The sequence below is a fragment of the Hyperoodon ampullatus genome, assembly GCF_949752795.1.
Source record: "Hyperoodon ampullatus genome assembly, chromosome: X".
Lineage (NCBI taxonomy): Eukaryota > Metazoa > Chordata > Mammalia > Artiodactyla > Ziphiidae > Hyperoodon > Hyperoodon ampullatus.
This window is the reverse complement of record NC_136913.1, coordinates 2,301,413-2,319,639: the sequence shown is the minus strand read 5'-3', so window position 1 is coordinate 2,319,639 and position 18,227 is coordinate 2,301,413.

Genomic DNA, 18,227 nt, shown 5'->3' with positions numbered 1-18,227 from the left:
GAGTCAGATCTCTTTCCCCTGAGCCTCTGGGCAAGAACTCAGTCTAGCCAACACCTTGATTTCAGCCTTAGGAAATTACCCAGCCATGCCATGCTGGACTTCTGACCTACAGAGCCATAAGCTATTAAACAGACGTAGTTTTAAAGCCTGCAAAGTTTGTGGCAATTTGTGACACAGCGTAGGAAAGTTAAGACACATCCGATGTGACTATCACCTGTCCCTCAATGAATACTTTGGAAAGGATGCTCCATTGTTCAGAAATTTCCATGAGTAAAAACATCACCATATCACCAGGAACATAGATCTCAACTGACGGTCTGAATTCATGGAACCCATGTCAGGGATGGCTGATTTTTTATAGGTTTTCAGTTATTTGCTCCCAGAGAAGTTGCTCCTGTTCGTACCCTGTGGAAGCACAAAATTACCTCATCTTCCAGAAAGGCATGAAGATTTGTCGTTTTGCCTTGAGTTCACTCTGATAACCACAGTGGATCCAGCTGAACAAACCACAGAGAACTTCATTAGTAATTATTAAGCATTTCAAGGTAAACTTCCCATGAGACAAATCACGTTCAGTGAGCAGAGGCAAAGTTCCCACAAGGACGATGTCTGTAAATCAGGTAATGGAGAAACCGATGTGAGTTACTGCTTAACAGGAATATTGAATCCTTAAATGAACTGTACACTCTCATTTTTAATAGGAGCAAGGAGTAGCCAGGCATAATAAAAATAATTGAAATGAGGGTTCGGATCCATTAATCTATGGAGAAGTGCCTTAAAGAATAAGTGAGGAAGAAAACCAACCAAATGGCCATGACACCCCCCAATAGATGTCACTTGTGCCTGATGGTCTCAGTGGCCATCAATAAAAGGCTGAATGCTGTGGATAATGCAGAATGAAAGTTTAAGACAAATTCTTTCCCCAGGAGGACAGAATAGAGAATAGAAAAAGTGATGGATGAGGGAAATGGGCCTCTCCATTGCTGGTGAGAAAAAAATAGAATCTTATCTCTACGTGCCACACATAATTAATGAAGTGACAGAAATTCCTACTGGATGAACAAAACTCTGTTTTTCCCTCCCTTCTGCCATTTATGCCATGTGGAGCAATAGGTAAATCCGTCTTGGAAGAAATATCTATTGTTGGCCCAGTTTCACTGGATCCTTTTTGCTGGGGTCTGAGACGTACAGGCCCACCCACCATGTTCACAGGTGGTGAATGGTTCTAAGCACTGTCTTCTAAACAGTATCTTGTCATCTTATCTCAGATCTTTCCAGGTATCAACCTTTCCAGTTGGACTTCTGCAGAAGTGGACCCTGGCATGGACTTTGGGGTGCAAGATGTTTGTGAAAGCAAGGGTGATTGGGCAGGACCAACCAATCTTTGCCAACCTAGCACTAAACTGCAAAGAAAGTTCTACCCATCTGAATTGAGCCAAAATGGCCAGTCCTTCATAACCTAGATTCCATCCCTGGACACAGGCGAGCTCTGGGAAGAACCTCAGGACCCTGGACAGCAAGTTCTTCCATGAGAAGGAATCAAGGTGCTGCATTTGTGTCCACCACAGGACCATACTGTGTTTTTTGTGTGTGTGTGTGGTACGTGGGCCTTTCACTATTGTGGCCTCTCCCGTTGCGGAGCACAGGCTCCGGACGCGCACACTCAGCGGCCATGGCTCACGGGCCCAGCCGCTCCGCGGCATGTGGGATCTTCCCGGACCGGGGCACAAACCCGTGTCCCCTGCATCGGCAGACAGACTCTCAACCACTGTGCCACCAGTGAAGCCCCATGCTGTGTTTGATTCATTTGTAAAAACAACCCACAGCCCAGTCCTTGTGCATGGGTATCACTCAAATGAATGAGTTCACACAGGAGCACACCAAGGTATAAACAGTGTACAGGAAGGTTATTTTCAGAATTAGAGTCTTGTGTTAGCAATTGTTTTCCTTTGTTTCTGTAAGATTTTACAGGCAGTTAACCCGAGATTGTCATGCAGTCTATTTGTTTCACTAGCTCTTCTCATTGGGATTCATTAAATATTGTTCATGGAATCAAAGCTCACCTACAAAAGGATGCTGAAGGGTTAAGTTCAGGGAATTGTCAGTTAAAAACAAAAGTGGACCCTCTTTAAGGCATTTTGCTTAACAAATACATCACTGAGGACTCACTCTTCTATTTATTTTCAATCTCGTTGAAATAAAAAGCCTATCGTATATTGTGACTACCTTTCGATGTCACATGTCCTGAAACATTTGTGGCTCATTTATTTACTTTAGTTGCTTGAACTTCCGTTATTGAAATCTTCAAAAATAACATATATTATTGAAATCCTTCAAACAAAGGCAATTAGCTTGTCCTCCAAAATGCTTGAAACCAGAATTCCCAGTTTAAGTGTGATGTGATTTTTTTCCTTTTTTTAATTAAAGTGTAGTTGATTTACAATGTTGCATTAATTTCAGCTGTACAGCAAAGTGATTCTGTTATCCATATATAGACATTCTTTTTTATATTCTTTTCCATGATGGTTTATCACAGGATATTGAATAGAGTTCCCTGTGCTGTACAGTAGGACCTTGTTGTATATCCATCCTATATATAATAGTTTGTATCTGCTCACCCCAAACTCCCAATCCATCCCTTCCTCACCCCCCACGCCTTGGCAACCACAAGTCTGTTCTTTGTGCCTGTGAGTCTGTTTCTGTTTCGTAGGTAGTTCATTTGTGTCATATTTTAGATTTCACATATAAGCGATATCGTATGATATTTGTCTTTCTCTGACTTACTTCACTTAGTATGATCATCTCTAGGTCCTTCCATGTTGCAGCAAATGGCGTCATTTCATTCTTTTTTATGGCAGAGTAGTATTCCATTGTATATGTCTACCCTGATGTGATCTTCAATTATTAATATACATGCTGAGTTGAACCCCAGGGTCCTGAAAATAAAGATAGTTCTCTACCTAATACACCAGTTGCTGGAGGTCTCCACAAATCTACCAGGCTTGGTAAACTTTAGTGGCTACCAAAAGGTGAGGACCCTGCAAGCGTTGTAAACGGAGCTGGAATTCTGGTTTTCTGTCACCCCCAAATACACAGGGTTCCAGCTCACAGTGCTTTTAGGAAAGGAATCAAAGTTTTCCCATGGTTTTGATTTAGCTTATGAATTCATGGCTTTGTGCATTCCTTTGGATTTGCTTTCTCATCACCAGGAGTTATAATGAGTAGTCAGCAGGAAACCCATGTGGTACACAACAAGGCCTGCTCTCAGAAAGCTGCCCTGATACCTTCCTGAGAGCAAGCTGCAGTCCTCTGTAATTGAGGCTGTGTGACTTTGTGTGTGTGTGTGCGTGCGTGCGTGCATGTGTGCAGTAGTTAATTTTAAGGATCAACTTGACTGGGCCATGGGGTGCCCAGATTAAACATGATTTCTAAATGTGTCACTCGGTATTTTCAGGTGAGATTAGCACTTGAATCAGTGGACTGACGAAAATAAATTGTCCTCCCCCAGTGTGGGTGGGCCTCATCTAATCAGTTGAGGACCCAGATAGACTGAAAGTCAGAAGAAGGAGGAATGGTACCCTTTTATGTCCACCTCACTGTTTCAGCTGGGACATCTCATTGCTTCTTCACCTGCCCTTGGACCAGGATTTACATCATTGTCTCCATTGATGTATATTTCTGTTTTTGTGCCAGTACCATACTGTCTTGATTACTGTAGCTTTGTAGTATAGTCTGAAGGCAGGGAGCTTGATTCCTCCAGCTCCGTTCTTCTTTCTCAACATTACTTTGACTGTTTGGGGGTCTTTCGTGTTTCCATACAAATTTTAAAATTATTCTAGTTCTGTGAAAAATGTCACTGGTGTTTTGATGGGGGTTGCACTGAGCAAAATAACAATAACAAAAACAATACTAGTAAGTTCAGAACAAAATAACAATAATAATAATAGTAAGCGCAGAGAAAGAAGCGATGCATTTTAGAAATATCCAGGGCATTTCTGACCACTTCTGTGTAAAATCAAAGACAAGATTAGGAGCTATGGCTAGGAGGCTTACAGTAGTGAAAATTAATGGCTAAAAACAGAAAAAAGGAGGAATAGGGAATATAGTCACCCAAAGAATTATTAAAACAGATAAATCTGGAAGCATTCAGGGTTACTGAGACCTCCTCACAATAAATGTCATTGGTAACAATACATTTTTTAAATTTTTATTGGATTATAGTTGATTTACAGTGTTGTGTTAGCTTCAGGTGTACAGCAAAGTAATTCAGTTATGCATATGCATATATTCATTCTTTTTGAGATTCTTTACCCATATAGGTTATTACAGAATATTGAGTAGAGTTCCCTGTGCTATACACAGGACCTTGTTGGTTATCTATTTTATATATAGTAAGTGTGTATGTTAATCCCAGTCTCCTAATTTATCCCTCCCCTCCACGTTTCCCCTTTGGTAACCATAAGTTTGTTTTTGAAATCTGTGAGTCTGTTTCCATTTTGTAAATAAGTTCATTTGTATCATTTTTTAGATTCCACATATAAATGATATTATATAATATTTGTCTTTGTCTGACTTACTTCACTTAGTATGATCATCTCTAGGCCCATCCATATGGCTACAAATGGCATTATTTCTTTTTTATGGCTGAGTAATATTCCACTGTGTATATGTACCACTTCTTCTTTATCCATTCCTCTGTCGATGGACACTTAGGTTGCTTACATGTCTTGGCTATTGTGAATAGTGCTGCTACAAACATGGGGGTGCGTGGATCTTTTCAAATTATGTTCTTCTCTGGATAGGTGCCCAGGAGTGAGATTGCTGGATCATATGGTAGCTCTGTTTTTAGTTTTTTAAGGAACCTCCGTACTGTTTTCCATAGTGGTTGTACCAATTAATGTTATTGTTTTTAAGGACAGAAAAAATGTCCAGCTAATGCTATTATCTATTTATGCCATTCATTGATATTCACACAGTATTCATTTTCTAGATGTTCTGATTTCACAACTCACAACCGTTAAACGTGGTTCATTCCTTACTTTGTGAGAAATATCATTACTCTCATATCAGTCAAAATCCTAAATGTCCTTCTTTACCCAATTCAAGATTTGTCTAATTCATAGTCTTTCCTACTTTCCCACCCCCCTGCCCTTCCAAAAGGCATTTTTTGTCTTTTAAAATTATCATCATGCTTATGTTGCTCTCTTGGGACCCAGGTACCTTATTCCCTTTCAGCATCTTGGAGTAAAGGTAACATATGAGATCTTCCAGATGCAAGTCCACCCATGGGCTCCCTAGGGGCATGTTTCATGAGACGTCTCGTACGCTAGAAATGTTTCATCGGGGGGGAAAAAGGGTACCATGGACAGTTTCAGGAGACAACCCTGGGTGATACCTCAGCAACCCATTAACTGTCATCAGATCACTTATTTACACAGGTATCTCCTTTCCAAAGGTCATATCAAGTGGGATGTCACGGGTTACCAGCATCATCTCTCTAACACAGAGAGAAAAGGGCTTTGTCTCCAGAGGTTTCTTTCTTCAGAAGTAGCAGCAGCAGAGGTGGCATTAGCCTAGAGCAAAAGTAGTAAAGGAGATTCCAGGGACTAAAGTTTGGCAAAGTATATTCTAGAATAAACAATTCTAGGTGCTCCAGAGTCTATTTGAGGAAATAATTTTCCCATGAGTTAGGTTTCTTCATACCAATGAGGAATCGAAACAAAAATGGTACAAATGAACTTACTTGCAAAACAGAAATAGAGTCACAGATGTAGAAAACAAATTTATGGTTTCCAAAGTGGGTAAAGGGGGAAAGGATAAATTAGGAGATTGGGATTGACATCTACACATTATAATATATACAATAGATCACTAATAAGGATGTACTGAGCACAGGGAGCTCTACTCAATGCTCTGTAATGACCTATATGGGAAAAGAATCTTAAAAAGAGTAGATATCTGTACATGTATAATTGATTCACTTTGCTGTACAGCAGAAACTAACACAACATTATAAAGCAACTATACTCCAGTAAAAAAAAATTTTAAAAACCCATGATACGCTCAAGGGAACCCAAATAAGAAAGCCATCCTAATAAATAATAAAGAAGAAGAAAGAAAGAAAACCATCCTTAGCCAATGGCACGTGATAAGTGGTGCCTTTCTTTCAAAGGGCTAGAAAAGGAGAGCACACTCGAAGGATAACCACGAACTCCACACCAGCTGGAGGCATCCTATTTTCATTTTCTCCATCAACTTTTCTATTGTTTCCACTTGGCCTGGGCTCATTGAAATGGTTGGGAATTGAGAAACGTGGGGAAGGATAGAATGACAACTGGGAAGATGGACAAAGAGGAAACCACCACACCTGCCAAATCTCCATCCTTTGCCCTACAGTGAGGTGGGCTCCAGAATTTCGTGGAAGATGCACAGCACACTTATGGGATTGCCCTGGACACCCCAGAAGGTTTAGGGCAAAGTCCCTGATATATGCACATCGATAACATTGCTGCAGATGGGTTTCTTGACTAGTTTCCCCGCAGTTGGGCTAATCGTGATAAACCATCTTCATATGCCTAACAGAATGTGTGAATAAAAGAATCGACATGGATAGCAGTGTTATTGCATATCGCTGTGTAAACACAGGAACGCTACAACTTCAGAAGCAGGGAAGCCAGACTTTGCTCTGCAGCACGTCTCTGTTTTAATCACAGACAGAAAGCCAAGCCATATGCTGTGGTGATGTCTGCTGTCCAAGTTGGCAGCCTACCTGCTTGCTGTTCGAAACTACAAGACCTCAAGGTCGCTGCAAACAGGATTGACTCCTCTGGGCTCAGCTCAATGCTGAGAAATTCTGAGTGGTTTTTCCATTTTCTTTTTCTCAGAGTCTAGTTGATTTACAATGTCATGTTAGTTTCAGGTGTTCCGCAAAGTGATGCAGGTGTATCTATATGGGAATATAGACTAAAGAATATAGATATAGTCTTTCTCAGATTCTTTCCTATTATAGGCTATTACAAAATATTGAATACAGATTCCACATATAAACAATATTATATGATATTTGTCTTTCTCTATCTTACTTCACTTAGTATGACAATCTCTCTGTCCATCCATGTTGCTGCAGATGGCATTATTTTGTTCTTTTTTATGGCTGAGTAATATTCCATTGTATATATGTACCACATCTTCTTTATCCACTCACTAGTCAATGGACATTTAGGTTGCTTCCGTGTCTTGGCTATTGTAAGTAGTGCTGCAATGAACATAGGGGTGCATGTATCTTTTCAAATTATAGTTTTCTCCAGATATATGCCCAGGAGTGGGATTGCTGGATCATATGGTGACTATTTTTAGTTGTTTAAGGAACGTCCATCCTGTTCTCCATAGTGGCTGTATCAATTTACATTCCCACCAACAGTGTAGGAGGGTTACCTTTTCTCCACACCCTCTCCAGTGTTCACTGTTTTTAGACTTTTTGATGATGGCCATTCTGGCCGGTGTGAGGTGATACCTCATTGTAGTTTTGAGTTGCGTTTCTCTAATTATAGTGATGTTGAGCATCTTTTCATGTGCCTGATGGCCATCTGCATGTCTTCTTTGGAGAATGTTTGAAGGGTGATCACACATCATTTTCTACCATCCTGAACCCAAGGGCTAATTTTACAGGGGCCTGTAGTCACTCGGGAGCTGATGGAGAAAGAGGGACCCTACATTCCCAGACATGACAATATTACTGAAAGCCTATTGAAAGAAAGATATCTCCCTAAGGAACACTGGGATGCAGGAAGAATAAAGATGCTCCTGCAGTGTCACGTCCTAGCTCAGGTGTTGATTCCACAGCAGCAGCTGAGAGTATTTCTCAGCCTTAAATCCCAGAGAGCTTGTGCTTTGAGGTCATCCAGACAAGAGGATGCCACCTGCTTCCTGAATGTGATAAACCCTGGTAAAGCTTTGGGATAGAAAGAAAGAGAATGGAAAATACATACCGAAATTGGCTGGCAAAGATACCGAGAAAAAAATATTGTACATGCTTTTTTAGTTTGGGTTCCCACAAAAACACACCCTGAGACAATCGTTCTGAACAAATTGTTATTTCAGAGGAGAGCCCAAGAGACACCAGTAGGTGAGTGTGTTAGTTTCCTAGGGATGCTTGTAACAAAGGACCACGAAATGGGTGGCTTAAAACAATAGAAATTTATGCTCTCATGGTTCTGGAGACCAGACGTCTGAAATCAAGGTGTCCAAGCAGCCAAACTCCCTCCAGGGGCTTGAGGGGAGGGTTCTTCCTGCCTCTTCCAGCTTCTGGGGGCTCCATGCGTCCCTGGGCTTTTGGCCACAATCCTCCCGTCTCTGCCTCTGTCTTCCCGGGGCTTCTCCTCTGGGTCTGTGTCTCTCCTCTTCTGTCGCTTATTATAAGGACACTCATCTTTGGATCTGAGCCACCATTATCCACAATGACCTCATCTTAGCCAATTGTATCTGGAAAGACCCTGCTTCTGAATAAGGTTCCAGGTGGACACGAATTTTGAAGGATACAATTCCATCCCCATGAAAGAGGAGAAACATGTTTCTCGTAGTGGGTTGCCATCAAAAACAGCTCAAAATGCCACTCTTGGGCTCATGACAGTTTGTTCAGTCATGAATATCTCCTTACAAATTGTCCTCCAGGTACCATGTGCCTGGTGGAAAAGTTTATCCTCTAGTTTCCTGAAGATAAATGCATAAATTTAATGGATTTTCCAACTCCCCTTGCTGTCTTCCCATCCTCACCCGCAAAGTCATGGTCCTCACAAAAGTAGTCAATAGAGGAATGCTTTCCATCCTAGCAGAGACCTGTTCTGTGTTTCTGTACCTCCCTTCATCAAGAAAAGACTATTCTGGCAGTGGTTCGTGAAAGGCACAATTTAGACCCATTTCTCTCCCTCTCTCTCTCTCTCTCCCTCTCTCTGTCTTTATCTCACTCTCTCTCTCTTTCTCTCTCCCTCCCTCTCTCTCCCTCTCTCTCTCTCTTTCTCTCTCTCTCCCTCTCTTTCTCTCTCTCTATCTTTCTCTCTCTCTCTCTCTCTCTCTCTCTCTCTCTCTCTCATGTCTTTTATGGGGAGAGAAGCAGAGAAACACTGCCTCAGAGCTGATGAAAAGTGAGTCCCCTTGAATTCCCATGTCTCTATCCACAGGAAGCTGAGAAAATAAAGAACCCAATAAGAAGAAACCAAATGAGTTCTGTGCCAAGCTCCAGCCTCTAACAGCTGGCTGCTTGATTGAATGGTTTGCCTTTTGCCTACTCACCCCCTTGGCTATGCCCCCTCGAGACAACTTGCAAATAGCAAGTCAATGGAAAAATGCCTTGATGTTGAAATTCTTGAGTAGATAGAGCTTCTGTCCACCGTCTCTGAAGCACGCGAACATTGGGACGGCAGGTTAGGGATGCTATCAGACAGGACCATCATCTTGCTTTGTCTTAAGCTGCTCCCAGAGCTTAACACGCATAAAGCCTGAAATGAACTTGTTTCTCTTCCCCACGCGTCTAGAGACGGGCTGAGAAAAAAAATGAGTGGGTAGTTTCCTCCTGGGTTACGCCTTCACCAATCCATCCGTTTATTAAATGAGCACCTGTCTGGCACGTCACATAAAATATCCCACGCACTCCTAACAATAACCTGTAAGGTGTGCTTTATTATTTCTATTTTGAAAATAAGGCATTAAGGCTTGAATTTTTTAAAGTAAGGTACTCGTGATCACGTGAGCTGAGACGCCAAGTCCAGGCTGTGTGAGTCCAAATCATAACATCTTTTACAGCATGAAACTGCATGCAGTATCATTTTTTCCAGCCAAACTTAAATTTGTTAGTTACCTAGAGCTGATTTTTGATCCCCAAATAATTTCCCATCTCCCTTTTCCAGGTGGCCTGTATCTATATCCCTTGCTTCATGAACGGCTGTATTTTCTGAGGAACAAAAAGTATTACAATGATAAAGTAAAATTAATAAAATCAAAATGAAAATATTCCATGGGGAGAAAATCATAAATCGAAATATTACGAAAGATAAAATTAAAATAACATTTAACTAACCCCTCAGCAGCATCTTTAGTTTCATGCCTCTTCATAATATACAGAAGAGTTGTCTAATAAAAGATAAAGATGTATACCTAGGCACAAGATGTTATATATACAAAAAAGAATAGTTATCTATATTTGGATATCTATTTTAATGTTGAAAATTTACCCCAAAAAATAAATGCTTATAACTTTTAGAAAAATATTAAAAATTCAGTAAACATTCAATATTTTAGACAACTAGTCACTTTGTTACTGCCATCAACTGATCTTGAATTACCTGCCTTACTCTGTTCGACACCTAAATAGCCATCCTTGTGTGAGTCTTTTCACCAATGTATTTATTCAGGAAAGTATTCAGAATAGATGCAATTAAAGAAAAAAACATCTGGCTTATTTACTGCACTAGTGAAAAAGCAGCACATAATTTTGACAAGTTTATTAAAGACGTAACGGTGGCCATACACTCTGTGACAAAGGATTACAGAGACTGCCGTATTAACAGTTTGGGATCTTCCTGGACCAGGGCTCGTACCCGTGTCCCCTGCATTGGCAGGCGGATTCTTATCCACTGTGCCACCAGGGAAGTCTGATCCTTTTTATATTTTTGACAAATAACAGAGATCGTGAAATATTTGGAGAGGGGAGAATAAACAGTCAGCCTATACCTGTGAAGGGAAAACCACTCTGTTATAGCAACATAAGGTGATGGTCAGATCTGTTTATTTGGAGAGGTTTCCCATTACAGAAAAGAAGACCAGGTGGCAATGCCCTGAGCATTTTCAGCTTTAAGGCACAAAGTCAGTGCAGTTAGTTATTTAACATCTTGCCGTGCATTTTTATTAGGAATTGAAAAGATAGAGACACAGAACACTTTTGCTCTGCAGGATCTTACACAGAGTACAAAACTGCTGAAACCGTATTATCAGTAAGAGCGCAAGGCAGAGACAAAAAGTCCATGGCTGATAAGGAGAGAATACCTTCCTGCACCCATTTCTGTTATCACCTGGGAACCCTCGTCTTGTTAAGATAATGGTCATCATCCATTATTAAACTAGAAGTCTCCAAGTCACAAGCAGAAGCATAACTTGCATGATTTTTCTGGTAGAGTGGAAATTCCATTTTCTATTGACGGTATGCATCTGAGGACCCTTTGGAACACTTGTATTCTGTTGGTGAGAATGCACATTGGTGCAGCTGCTTCGGATCTTGAGCTGTAAACAGTGTTGCCCTTTTCATACCTGTAAACCAGGGACCCAGCCATCATTTCATTGTTTCAATATCTTGTCAGTGGCATTGATGGATAGAACTCTTGTAAAACAGGAAACGCTGATGTTTTTCAAGAGAAGGATGTGCAATTAAGACAAAGATAGGAAGCTTTATAGCAGGCCTTAGGCTCAATCAGATATTCATTGAATTTGAGTCTGTGGACTGTGTTCTCAACTGGGATCTGAAAAGGTAGACTGTAATGAAATATCACGCTGGGAATTCTGGAAATGCACCATTCAGAAGCACCTAAAACATAAACTGTTATTATGAATTTTATGTGTCTGTATACACGCATACATATACAAAAACTATATTAATATAAATACAAAATTAATACAAATATAATTTAAATAAATTGTATTATATATTGTATATAATGTATAATTATATATGTGATATATATGGACTATGTAATATCTTTACATATAATATACATGTAATAATATATGCATATAATATAATAATAATATATGCACTTTATAGTAGTATGGTTATTTATTTATTTATTTATTTATAGCTGCATTGGGTCTTTGTTGTGGTGCACAGGCTTCTCATTGCAGTGGCTTCTCTGGTTGCAGAGCACAGGCTCTAGGCACACAGGCTTTAGGCATGCGGGCTTCAGTAGTTGTGGCGTGCGGGCTCAGTAGTTGTGGCTCATGGGCTCTAGAGTGCAGGCTCAGTAGTTTTGGTGCATGGGCTTAGTTGCTCCATGGCATGTGAGATCTTCCTGGACCAGGGCTCAAACCTTTGTCCCCTGCATTGGCAGGTGGATTCTTCACCACTGCACCACCAGGGAAGTCCCAGTATGGTTATATATAAATATAGCAATCGTAAATATATTTTATTTATTTAAATCTATAATAAAAATACATATATAATTTACATAAATTGTATTAATTATTATTACATGGATTTATAATTATATATGTGATATCTACACATACTGTGCAATATCTATATTTTTATATATACAATGATGTATGTACATGGCAGTAGTACGGTTATCTTATGTATGAATAGTAAATGCATTCTTTTAGTAATATAAGTATTTATGTCATCTTATAGTAATATAAGTATAATATATAGTAAATATATACTGTAATATATATTATATATAAGTACAATATATAGTATAGTATAGTAACTATATGTAATATAGGATATATAAATCATACTTATATAATTACATTGGAGTGACACGTGCATATGCATATGTTAGAATATTTAATATGTATTACCTACAAGGATGCATATTCACAAGTAGTGAAACCCTCCCACAATGCCTACGTGCCTTTCTGTCTTCACACGTTCAGCCCCGAGGTGCAATCAAGACCCCTTTCCCCATGGAGGAGGAGGCTACCTGCATGTCCATGCCCTTCTGAAATGAGGGCTTGGGAAACAGCCACTCAACAATAGGGACCTCCCCGACTTTTACGTCCTTATGAGAGTCACACTCGGACTTTAAACACCAGAAAGCAAAGTCAGTTTGAATACAAGCGAGAAAGTGAGTGTGGGCTGCTGAGCACCCTGCCCAGGCATCCTCCAGCTGCGCCTCGGGATGTAGATGCAGCTCACCAGGCACGTGGGCACATCGCCACGCGTGCATGCTCAGGCCGTAGAAGACCCCGGGTGTTCTCACTTGGGAGGTCCCACGTTGCCTTTGCCCTTTCTTAATAATATCTTGTTGAATATGATGGCCGTTGAAGCAAGCAACCATAAGGCATGCTCTGGAAACTGGAAAAGCTGCCCTTGGAAAAATAGGTTGCCTTGGAATACTCGCCGTAAATCCACTTGCCCACAGTCACTTAAAATAAATAACATGGCAGCCAACTTGGCACTGGAAGACGATCGTGTGGTCGTATCCATCAACTTCTAGACAATGCATATCGTTTTGTAAATTGTCTTGGCCACTGAATGCCCTGACATTGTGGTCTTTTCACGTCAAACCCTCACTCACCATGAAATCTCACTTACCAGCCATTTTCGTAGCTGTTGTGAATTTTCGACTCCACAGAGCAGCAATGTTGTCTGATTTGCATTCCTGTGTGGAATAGCGAGTCTGAACATTTTCAGTGAGAAACATAATTACTGTATTTTGTGCTGTGCGAGCCCACCTGTGTATGGAGCGTGACCCCCTCCCCAACAAAATATGCTTGAGATAATGCATTTGATTAAAGGGGAGCTGGTGTGGCTGATTAGAAACAACAGAAAGTCCACCACATCTGTCCTTTCTGACATCTTGGGGGAGAGATCCATATCCCTCCTTAGACATTGATGAGACCAAGAACAAAGTTGGGTGAATCATCTTCCATCCAATCATCCTGACAGCAGGTGCTGGCAGCTCCAACTGTCTGATGCAGAGCAGGTGGGAACCCGCCCAGAACTTCAACTTGAAAGGGAATATTCATCATATCTGCATTGAAGCTCTGAAGACCCCACGTGGATTAAAGAATCATAAGATAACAGGAAGTGAGGATATGGAAGAGAGTTCCGACAACATCTTGTTCACCCCCTTCATTGTGTAAATGAGAAGCTCTGGGACTTTTCACATGCAGATTACAATACTTCCTTTAACTCTGCAATCAGAATTTTAAAATAGATACTCCACCCTGCAGGGGACTCAGACGCATCCTGCACACCCTTCTCCAGCAAAGAAGTTCTACCTTGGCGTTGACTGGCTGAGATTCAATCATGAATCTCATGATTCATGATTTCAATCGAGGAGGAAGAAAGGGTGAAAAGAAGAAGAAATGAGCTCTATACAGTCCATCAAAGATATTGGTTCTGGGGAATTGCCCACTGAAGGTGATGAAAATTTGCAAAACACTCTGTTAGACCTTTTTGGTTAAATTATAAGTGCCTACACGCATAATTCTTCAACATATAAAGAGGGGCTGTGGTACCTTGTGCATAAGGTACCCCCTCTCATACACATTCCTGTCATACATGTTGTGTTAGAAAGAATTTATGGGAAGAGTTTCTTATGGAAATTACCTTCTGCCTGAACTTGCTTGGATTCACCTGATAAATCTGCATTTATTGTCTTTTCTTTTTTTAATTAATTTTTATTGGAGTTGAGTTGCTTTACAATGTTGTGTTAGTTTCTGCTGTACAGCAAAGTGAATCAGCTCTACGTATACATACATCCCCTCTTTTATGGATTTCCTTCCCATTTAGGTCACCCCAGAGCATTAAGTAGAGTTCCCTGTGCTCTACAGTAGGTTCTCCTTAGTTGTCTATTTTATACATAGTATCAGTAGTGTGTATATGTCCATCCCAATATCCCAATTCCTCCCCCCGCCCCACTGCTTTCCCCCTTGGTATCCATACGTTTGTTTCTATTGTTATTTTCTTTTATGACTTTGAATAGAACCACACACATATCAGTTAAAGACACGGGTGCCATCTTTACGTTCACCTGGCTACCTCAGATCTCTATTTTTCTCGTTAATTGTCTTTGCTTGAGCCATGGTTCTGGCTTTCCGCAGTAGATAAAGGAGACCCGCCATTGTGCTTCGGATGTTTCACTGTGTTTCTTTATTACTGAATGACACAGTTCAACAGCACCCTTGCCTCCAGCTCTCCACAAAACTGAATGTGATTTTGTCTGGAAACCACAGGATCCACCAATGCATTCGGTAGCCCTCTCCACATCCGAGTTCAGGAACTGTCTTAAAGAAGATAAATGCCTCGGGCTTCCATGGTGGTACAGTGGTTGAAAATCCGCCTGCCAAGGCAGGGGACACGGGTTCGAGCCCTGGTCCGGGAAGATCCCACATGCCGCGGAGCAGCTAAGCCCACGAGCCGCAACTACAGAGCCTGCGCTCTAGAGCCCGCAAGCCACAACTACTGAAGCCCGCGTGCCTAGAGCCCGCACTCTGCAACAAGAGAAGCCACCGCAATGAGAAGCACACACATTGCAACAAAGAGTAGCCCCCGCTCACCACAACTGGAGAAAGCCCGCGCGCAGCAATGAAGACCCAACGCAGCCAAAAATTAACTAACTGATTAATTTAAAAAAAAAAGAAAAATGCCTCGTAGGAAAACCAAGAAAATGTTTTTTCAGTTCTAACTCTATGCAGCTGGAATAGCAAAGGAGAAATGAAGGAGAAAAAAGTCTACTAGCTCCTGTGTACCAGAGGATAAAAATCAGAAGCGTTCTGAATATCCAGCTACTACAGGGCGGAAGTGCAGCTAAAGAGCAATGGACTGTGTTCCTTTTCATTTAGAAGCAATAAATTCATTACCATAAAAGGTCAGGGCTTCACATCTATCAATGCTCAAAGTGTCTCCGTAGCATCTTGAGCTGTTGGGAAGCATGTCAAGGAATGTGTCGTTTCCATTGCCCTTAACCCCTGCCGGGTCCAAAGCAGGATCTATCACGTAGTAAGAGTTGATGAAAGTTACAAAACTGTATTGTCAGCTCTAAGCACCATGTACCATGGACCTCTAGAACTTACCCATCTTGTATGACTGAAACTTTGTACCAACTGAACAAAAACTCCCCATTCCCCTCAATCCCCCTCTCCTGGCAACCACCCTTCTGGAATTTTTCACTTCTATAAATTTGGCTACTTTAGATACCTCATGTACATGGAACCATGCAGCTTTTTGTGCCCCCCAAAAAATTGTTATGAGTGTACATTTCATGTTAAATGTTCTTCGCATACACACACACCAAACCAAAACAAAAAAGGGATACAAGGAAATGTTGAGACATGATGTATATGTTTATGACCTTGATAGTGGTGAAGGTGTCATGAGAGTTTGCATGTGTCCAAACTCTTCAAATTGAAGACATTAAGTATGTGTAGTTTGGGTTTTTTTTTTTTTCAGTTATACTTCAATACCGATGGGGGGGTGGGGTAAGTTACTCAAGAGAATACATGGCCACTATAAGGACTGAAATCTTCAACGAAGACATACATTGCAAATGCAAAAACAAAACCAGTGCATATTCATCCACCTGCTTGCCTGGGACTGCGTACATGGGCAGGAAGTGTTGAACAGTTGGCAAGAAGAAATATCTTTCTTTTCTTTTTCCCTGCAAGGTTTTGGGTTTTTTAAATAAATTTATTTGTTTATTTATTTTTGGCTGCGTTGGGTCTTCGTTGCTGTGCATGGGCTTCTCCTTGTGGTGGCTTCTCTTGTTGTGGACCACAGGCTCTAGACCACGGGCTTCAGTAGTTGTGGCTCTTGGGCCCTAGAGCACAGACTCAGTAGTTGTGGCACATGGGCTTAGTTGCTCCGCAGCATGTGGGATCTTCCCGGACCAGGGCTCGAACCCGTGTTCCCTGCCTTGGCAGGCGGATTCTTAACCACTGCGCCACCAGGCAAGTCCCAAGAAGAAATATCTTAACATATACATCAAGTGGCTGACAGCAGCCATACAGCTTTCCCCAGAGCATGGGGGATGTGATCCGTTCATTTTAGTGAACACAGGTGCTCACACTCTAGAAGCTGATCTGCAAACAAGTACTGGCACCATGTGCAGAAGATTTGAATAGGCAAAGGTACTGCTAGGAAGATGGTGTGCAAGTGAGTTTTGCCTTTGACCACAGGTACTTTTCCTGTCTAATAGCTCTATCAGGCACAGGTTAATCCCTGCACCCTTTCTTTCTCTCTGCACACGTTTTGCCCCAGCAAGAATGCAAGTCTGGCTTTACCCTGGCAGCTAATGAATGATCCGGAAGGTATGGACGGCACCTGCGAGATTCATTCGGTTGCAGACTTGGCCAGCTCAGCCCTGGAGCACTTTTGCCTTGGACGTTTATAAGCAGGTTGTGCCTTCAGTGGATCAGACCCACTGCACCATCCCCACAGCCAGCAGCACAGGACCTGTTCTTCAAATTACCGAGAATAATCGTGGCTCTTCGTTGCTGAATGTCCTGGTTGCTCTTCCTTTTTATCTTTTTGTTCAAGTGGGAAAGAAGTGGTGGGCAGGGCTCCTTGGCCATGTATCTTCCGTGGGACCACAGCTCCCTCTATTGTCCTGATATTTTTCCACTTAAGGAAAGAGAACGAATGGTAACCAACCTTGGGAAAGGTTTGCTTGCTTCTTGGCACCTTGAAAACACGCACATATCCGATCAGTCTGACCGCGCTGCAGAAAGGGTAGGTGAGTTTAAAATTCAAGCCCTCTGTAGGATTTTCCTCTATATCAAAGTTTTTAATGCCCCAGACCAAGAGATTTTAAAACTGCATTGTCTTATTCTGTTGTCTCAATTATGAAGTTTCTGATTCTCCAAGAACATCCTACCTGAAATCACAACTTTCCTTCTTCTTGAATATCCTTCATGTCATAATTTTATTAAAATCTGTTAAAATAATATCATAGGGCTTCCCTGGTGGTGCAGTGGTTGGGGGTCCGCCTGCTAATGCAGGGGACACGGGTTCGTGCCCTGGTCCGGGAAGATCCCACATGCCGCGGAGCAGCTAAGCCCGCGAGCCACAACTGCTGAGCCTGTGCGCCACAACTACTGAGCCCATGCGCCACAACTACCGAAGCCCGCATGCCTAGAGCCTGTGCTGTGCAACAAGAGAAGCCACCGCAATGAGAAGCACACACATTGCAACAAAGAGTAGCCCCCGCTAGCCACAACTAGAGAAAGCCCGCGTGCAGCAATGAAGACCCAACGCAGCCAATAATTAATTAATTAATTATTTTTAAAAAAAAAAAGAAAAGAAAAATGCCTCGTAGGAAAGCCAATAAAATGTTTCTTTAGTTCTAACTCTACACAGCTGGAATAGCAAAGGAGAAATGAAGGAGAAAAAAGTCTACTAGCTCCTGTGTACCAGAGGATAAAAATCAGAAGCGTTCTGAATATCCAGCTACTACAGGGCGGAAGTGCAGCTAAAGAACAATGGGCTGTGTTCCTTTTCATTTAGAAGCAATAAATTC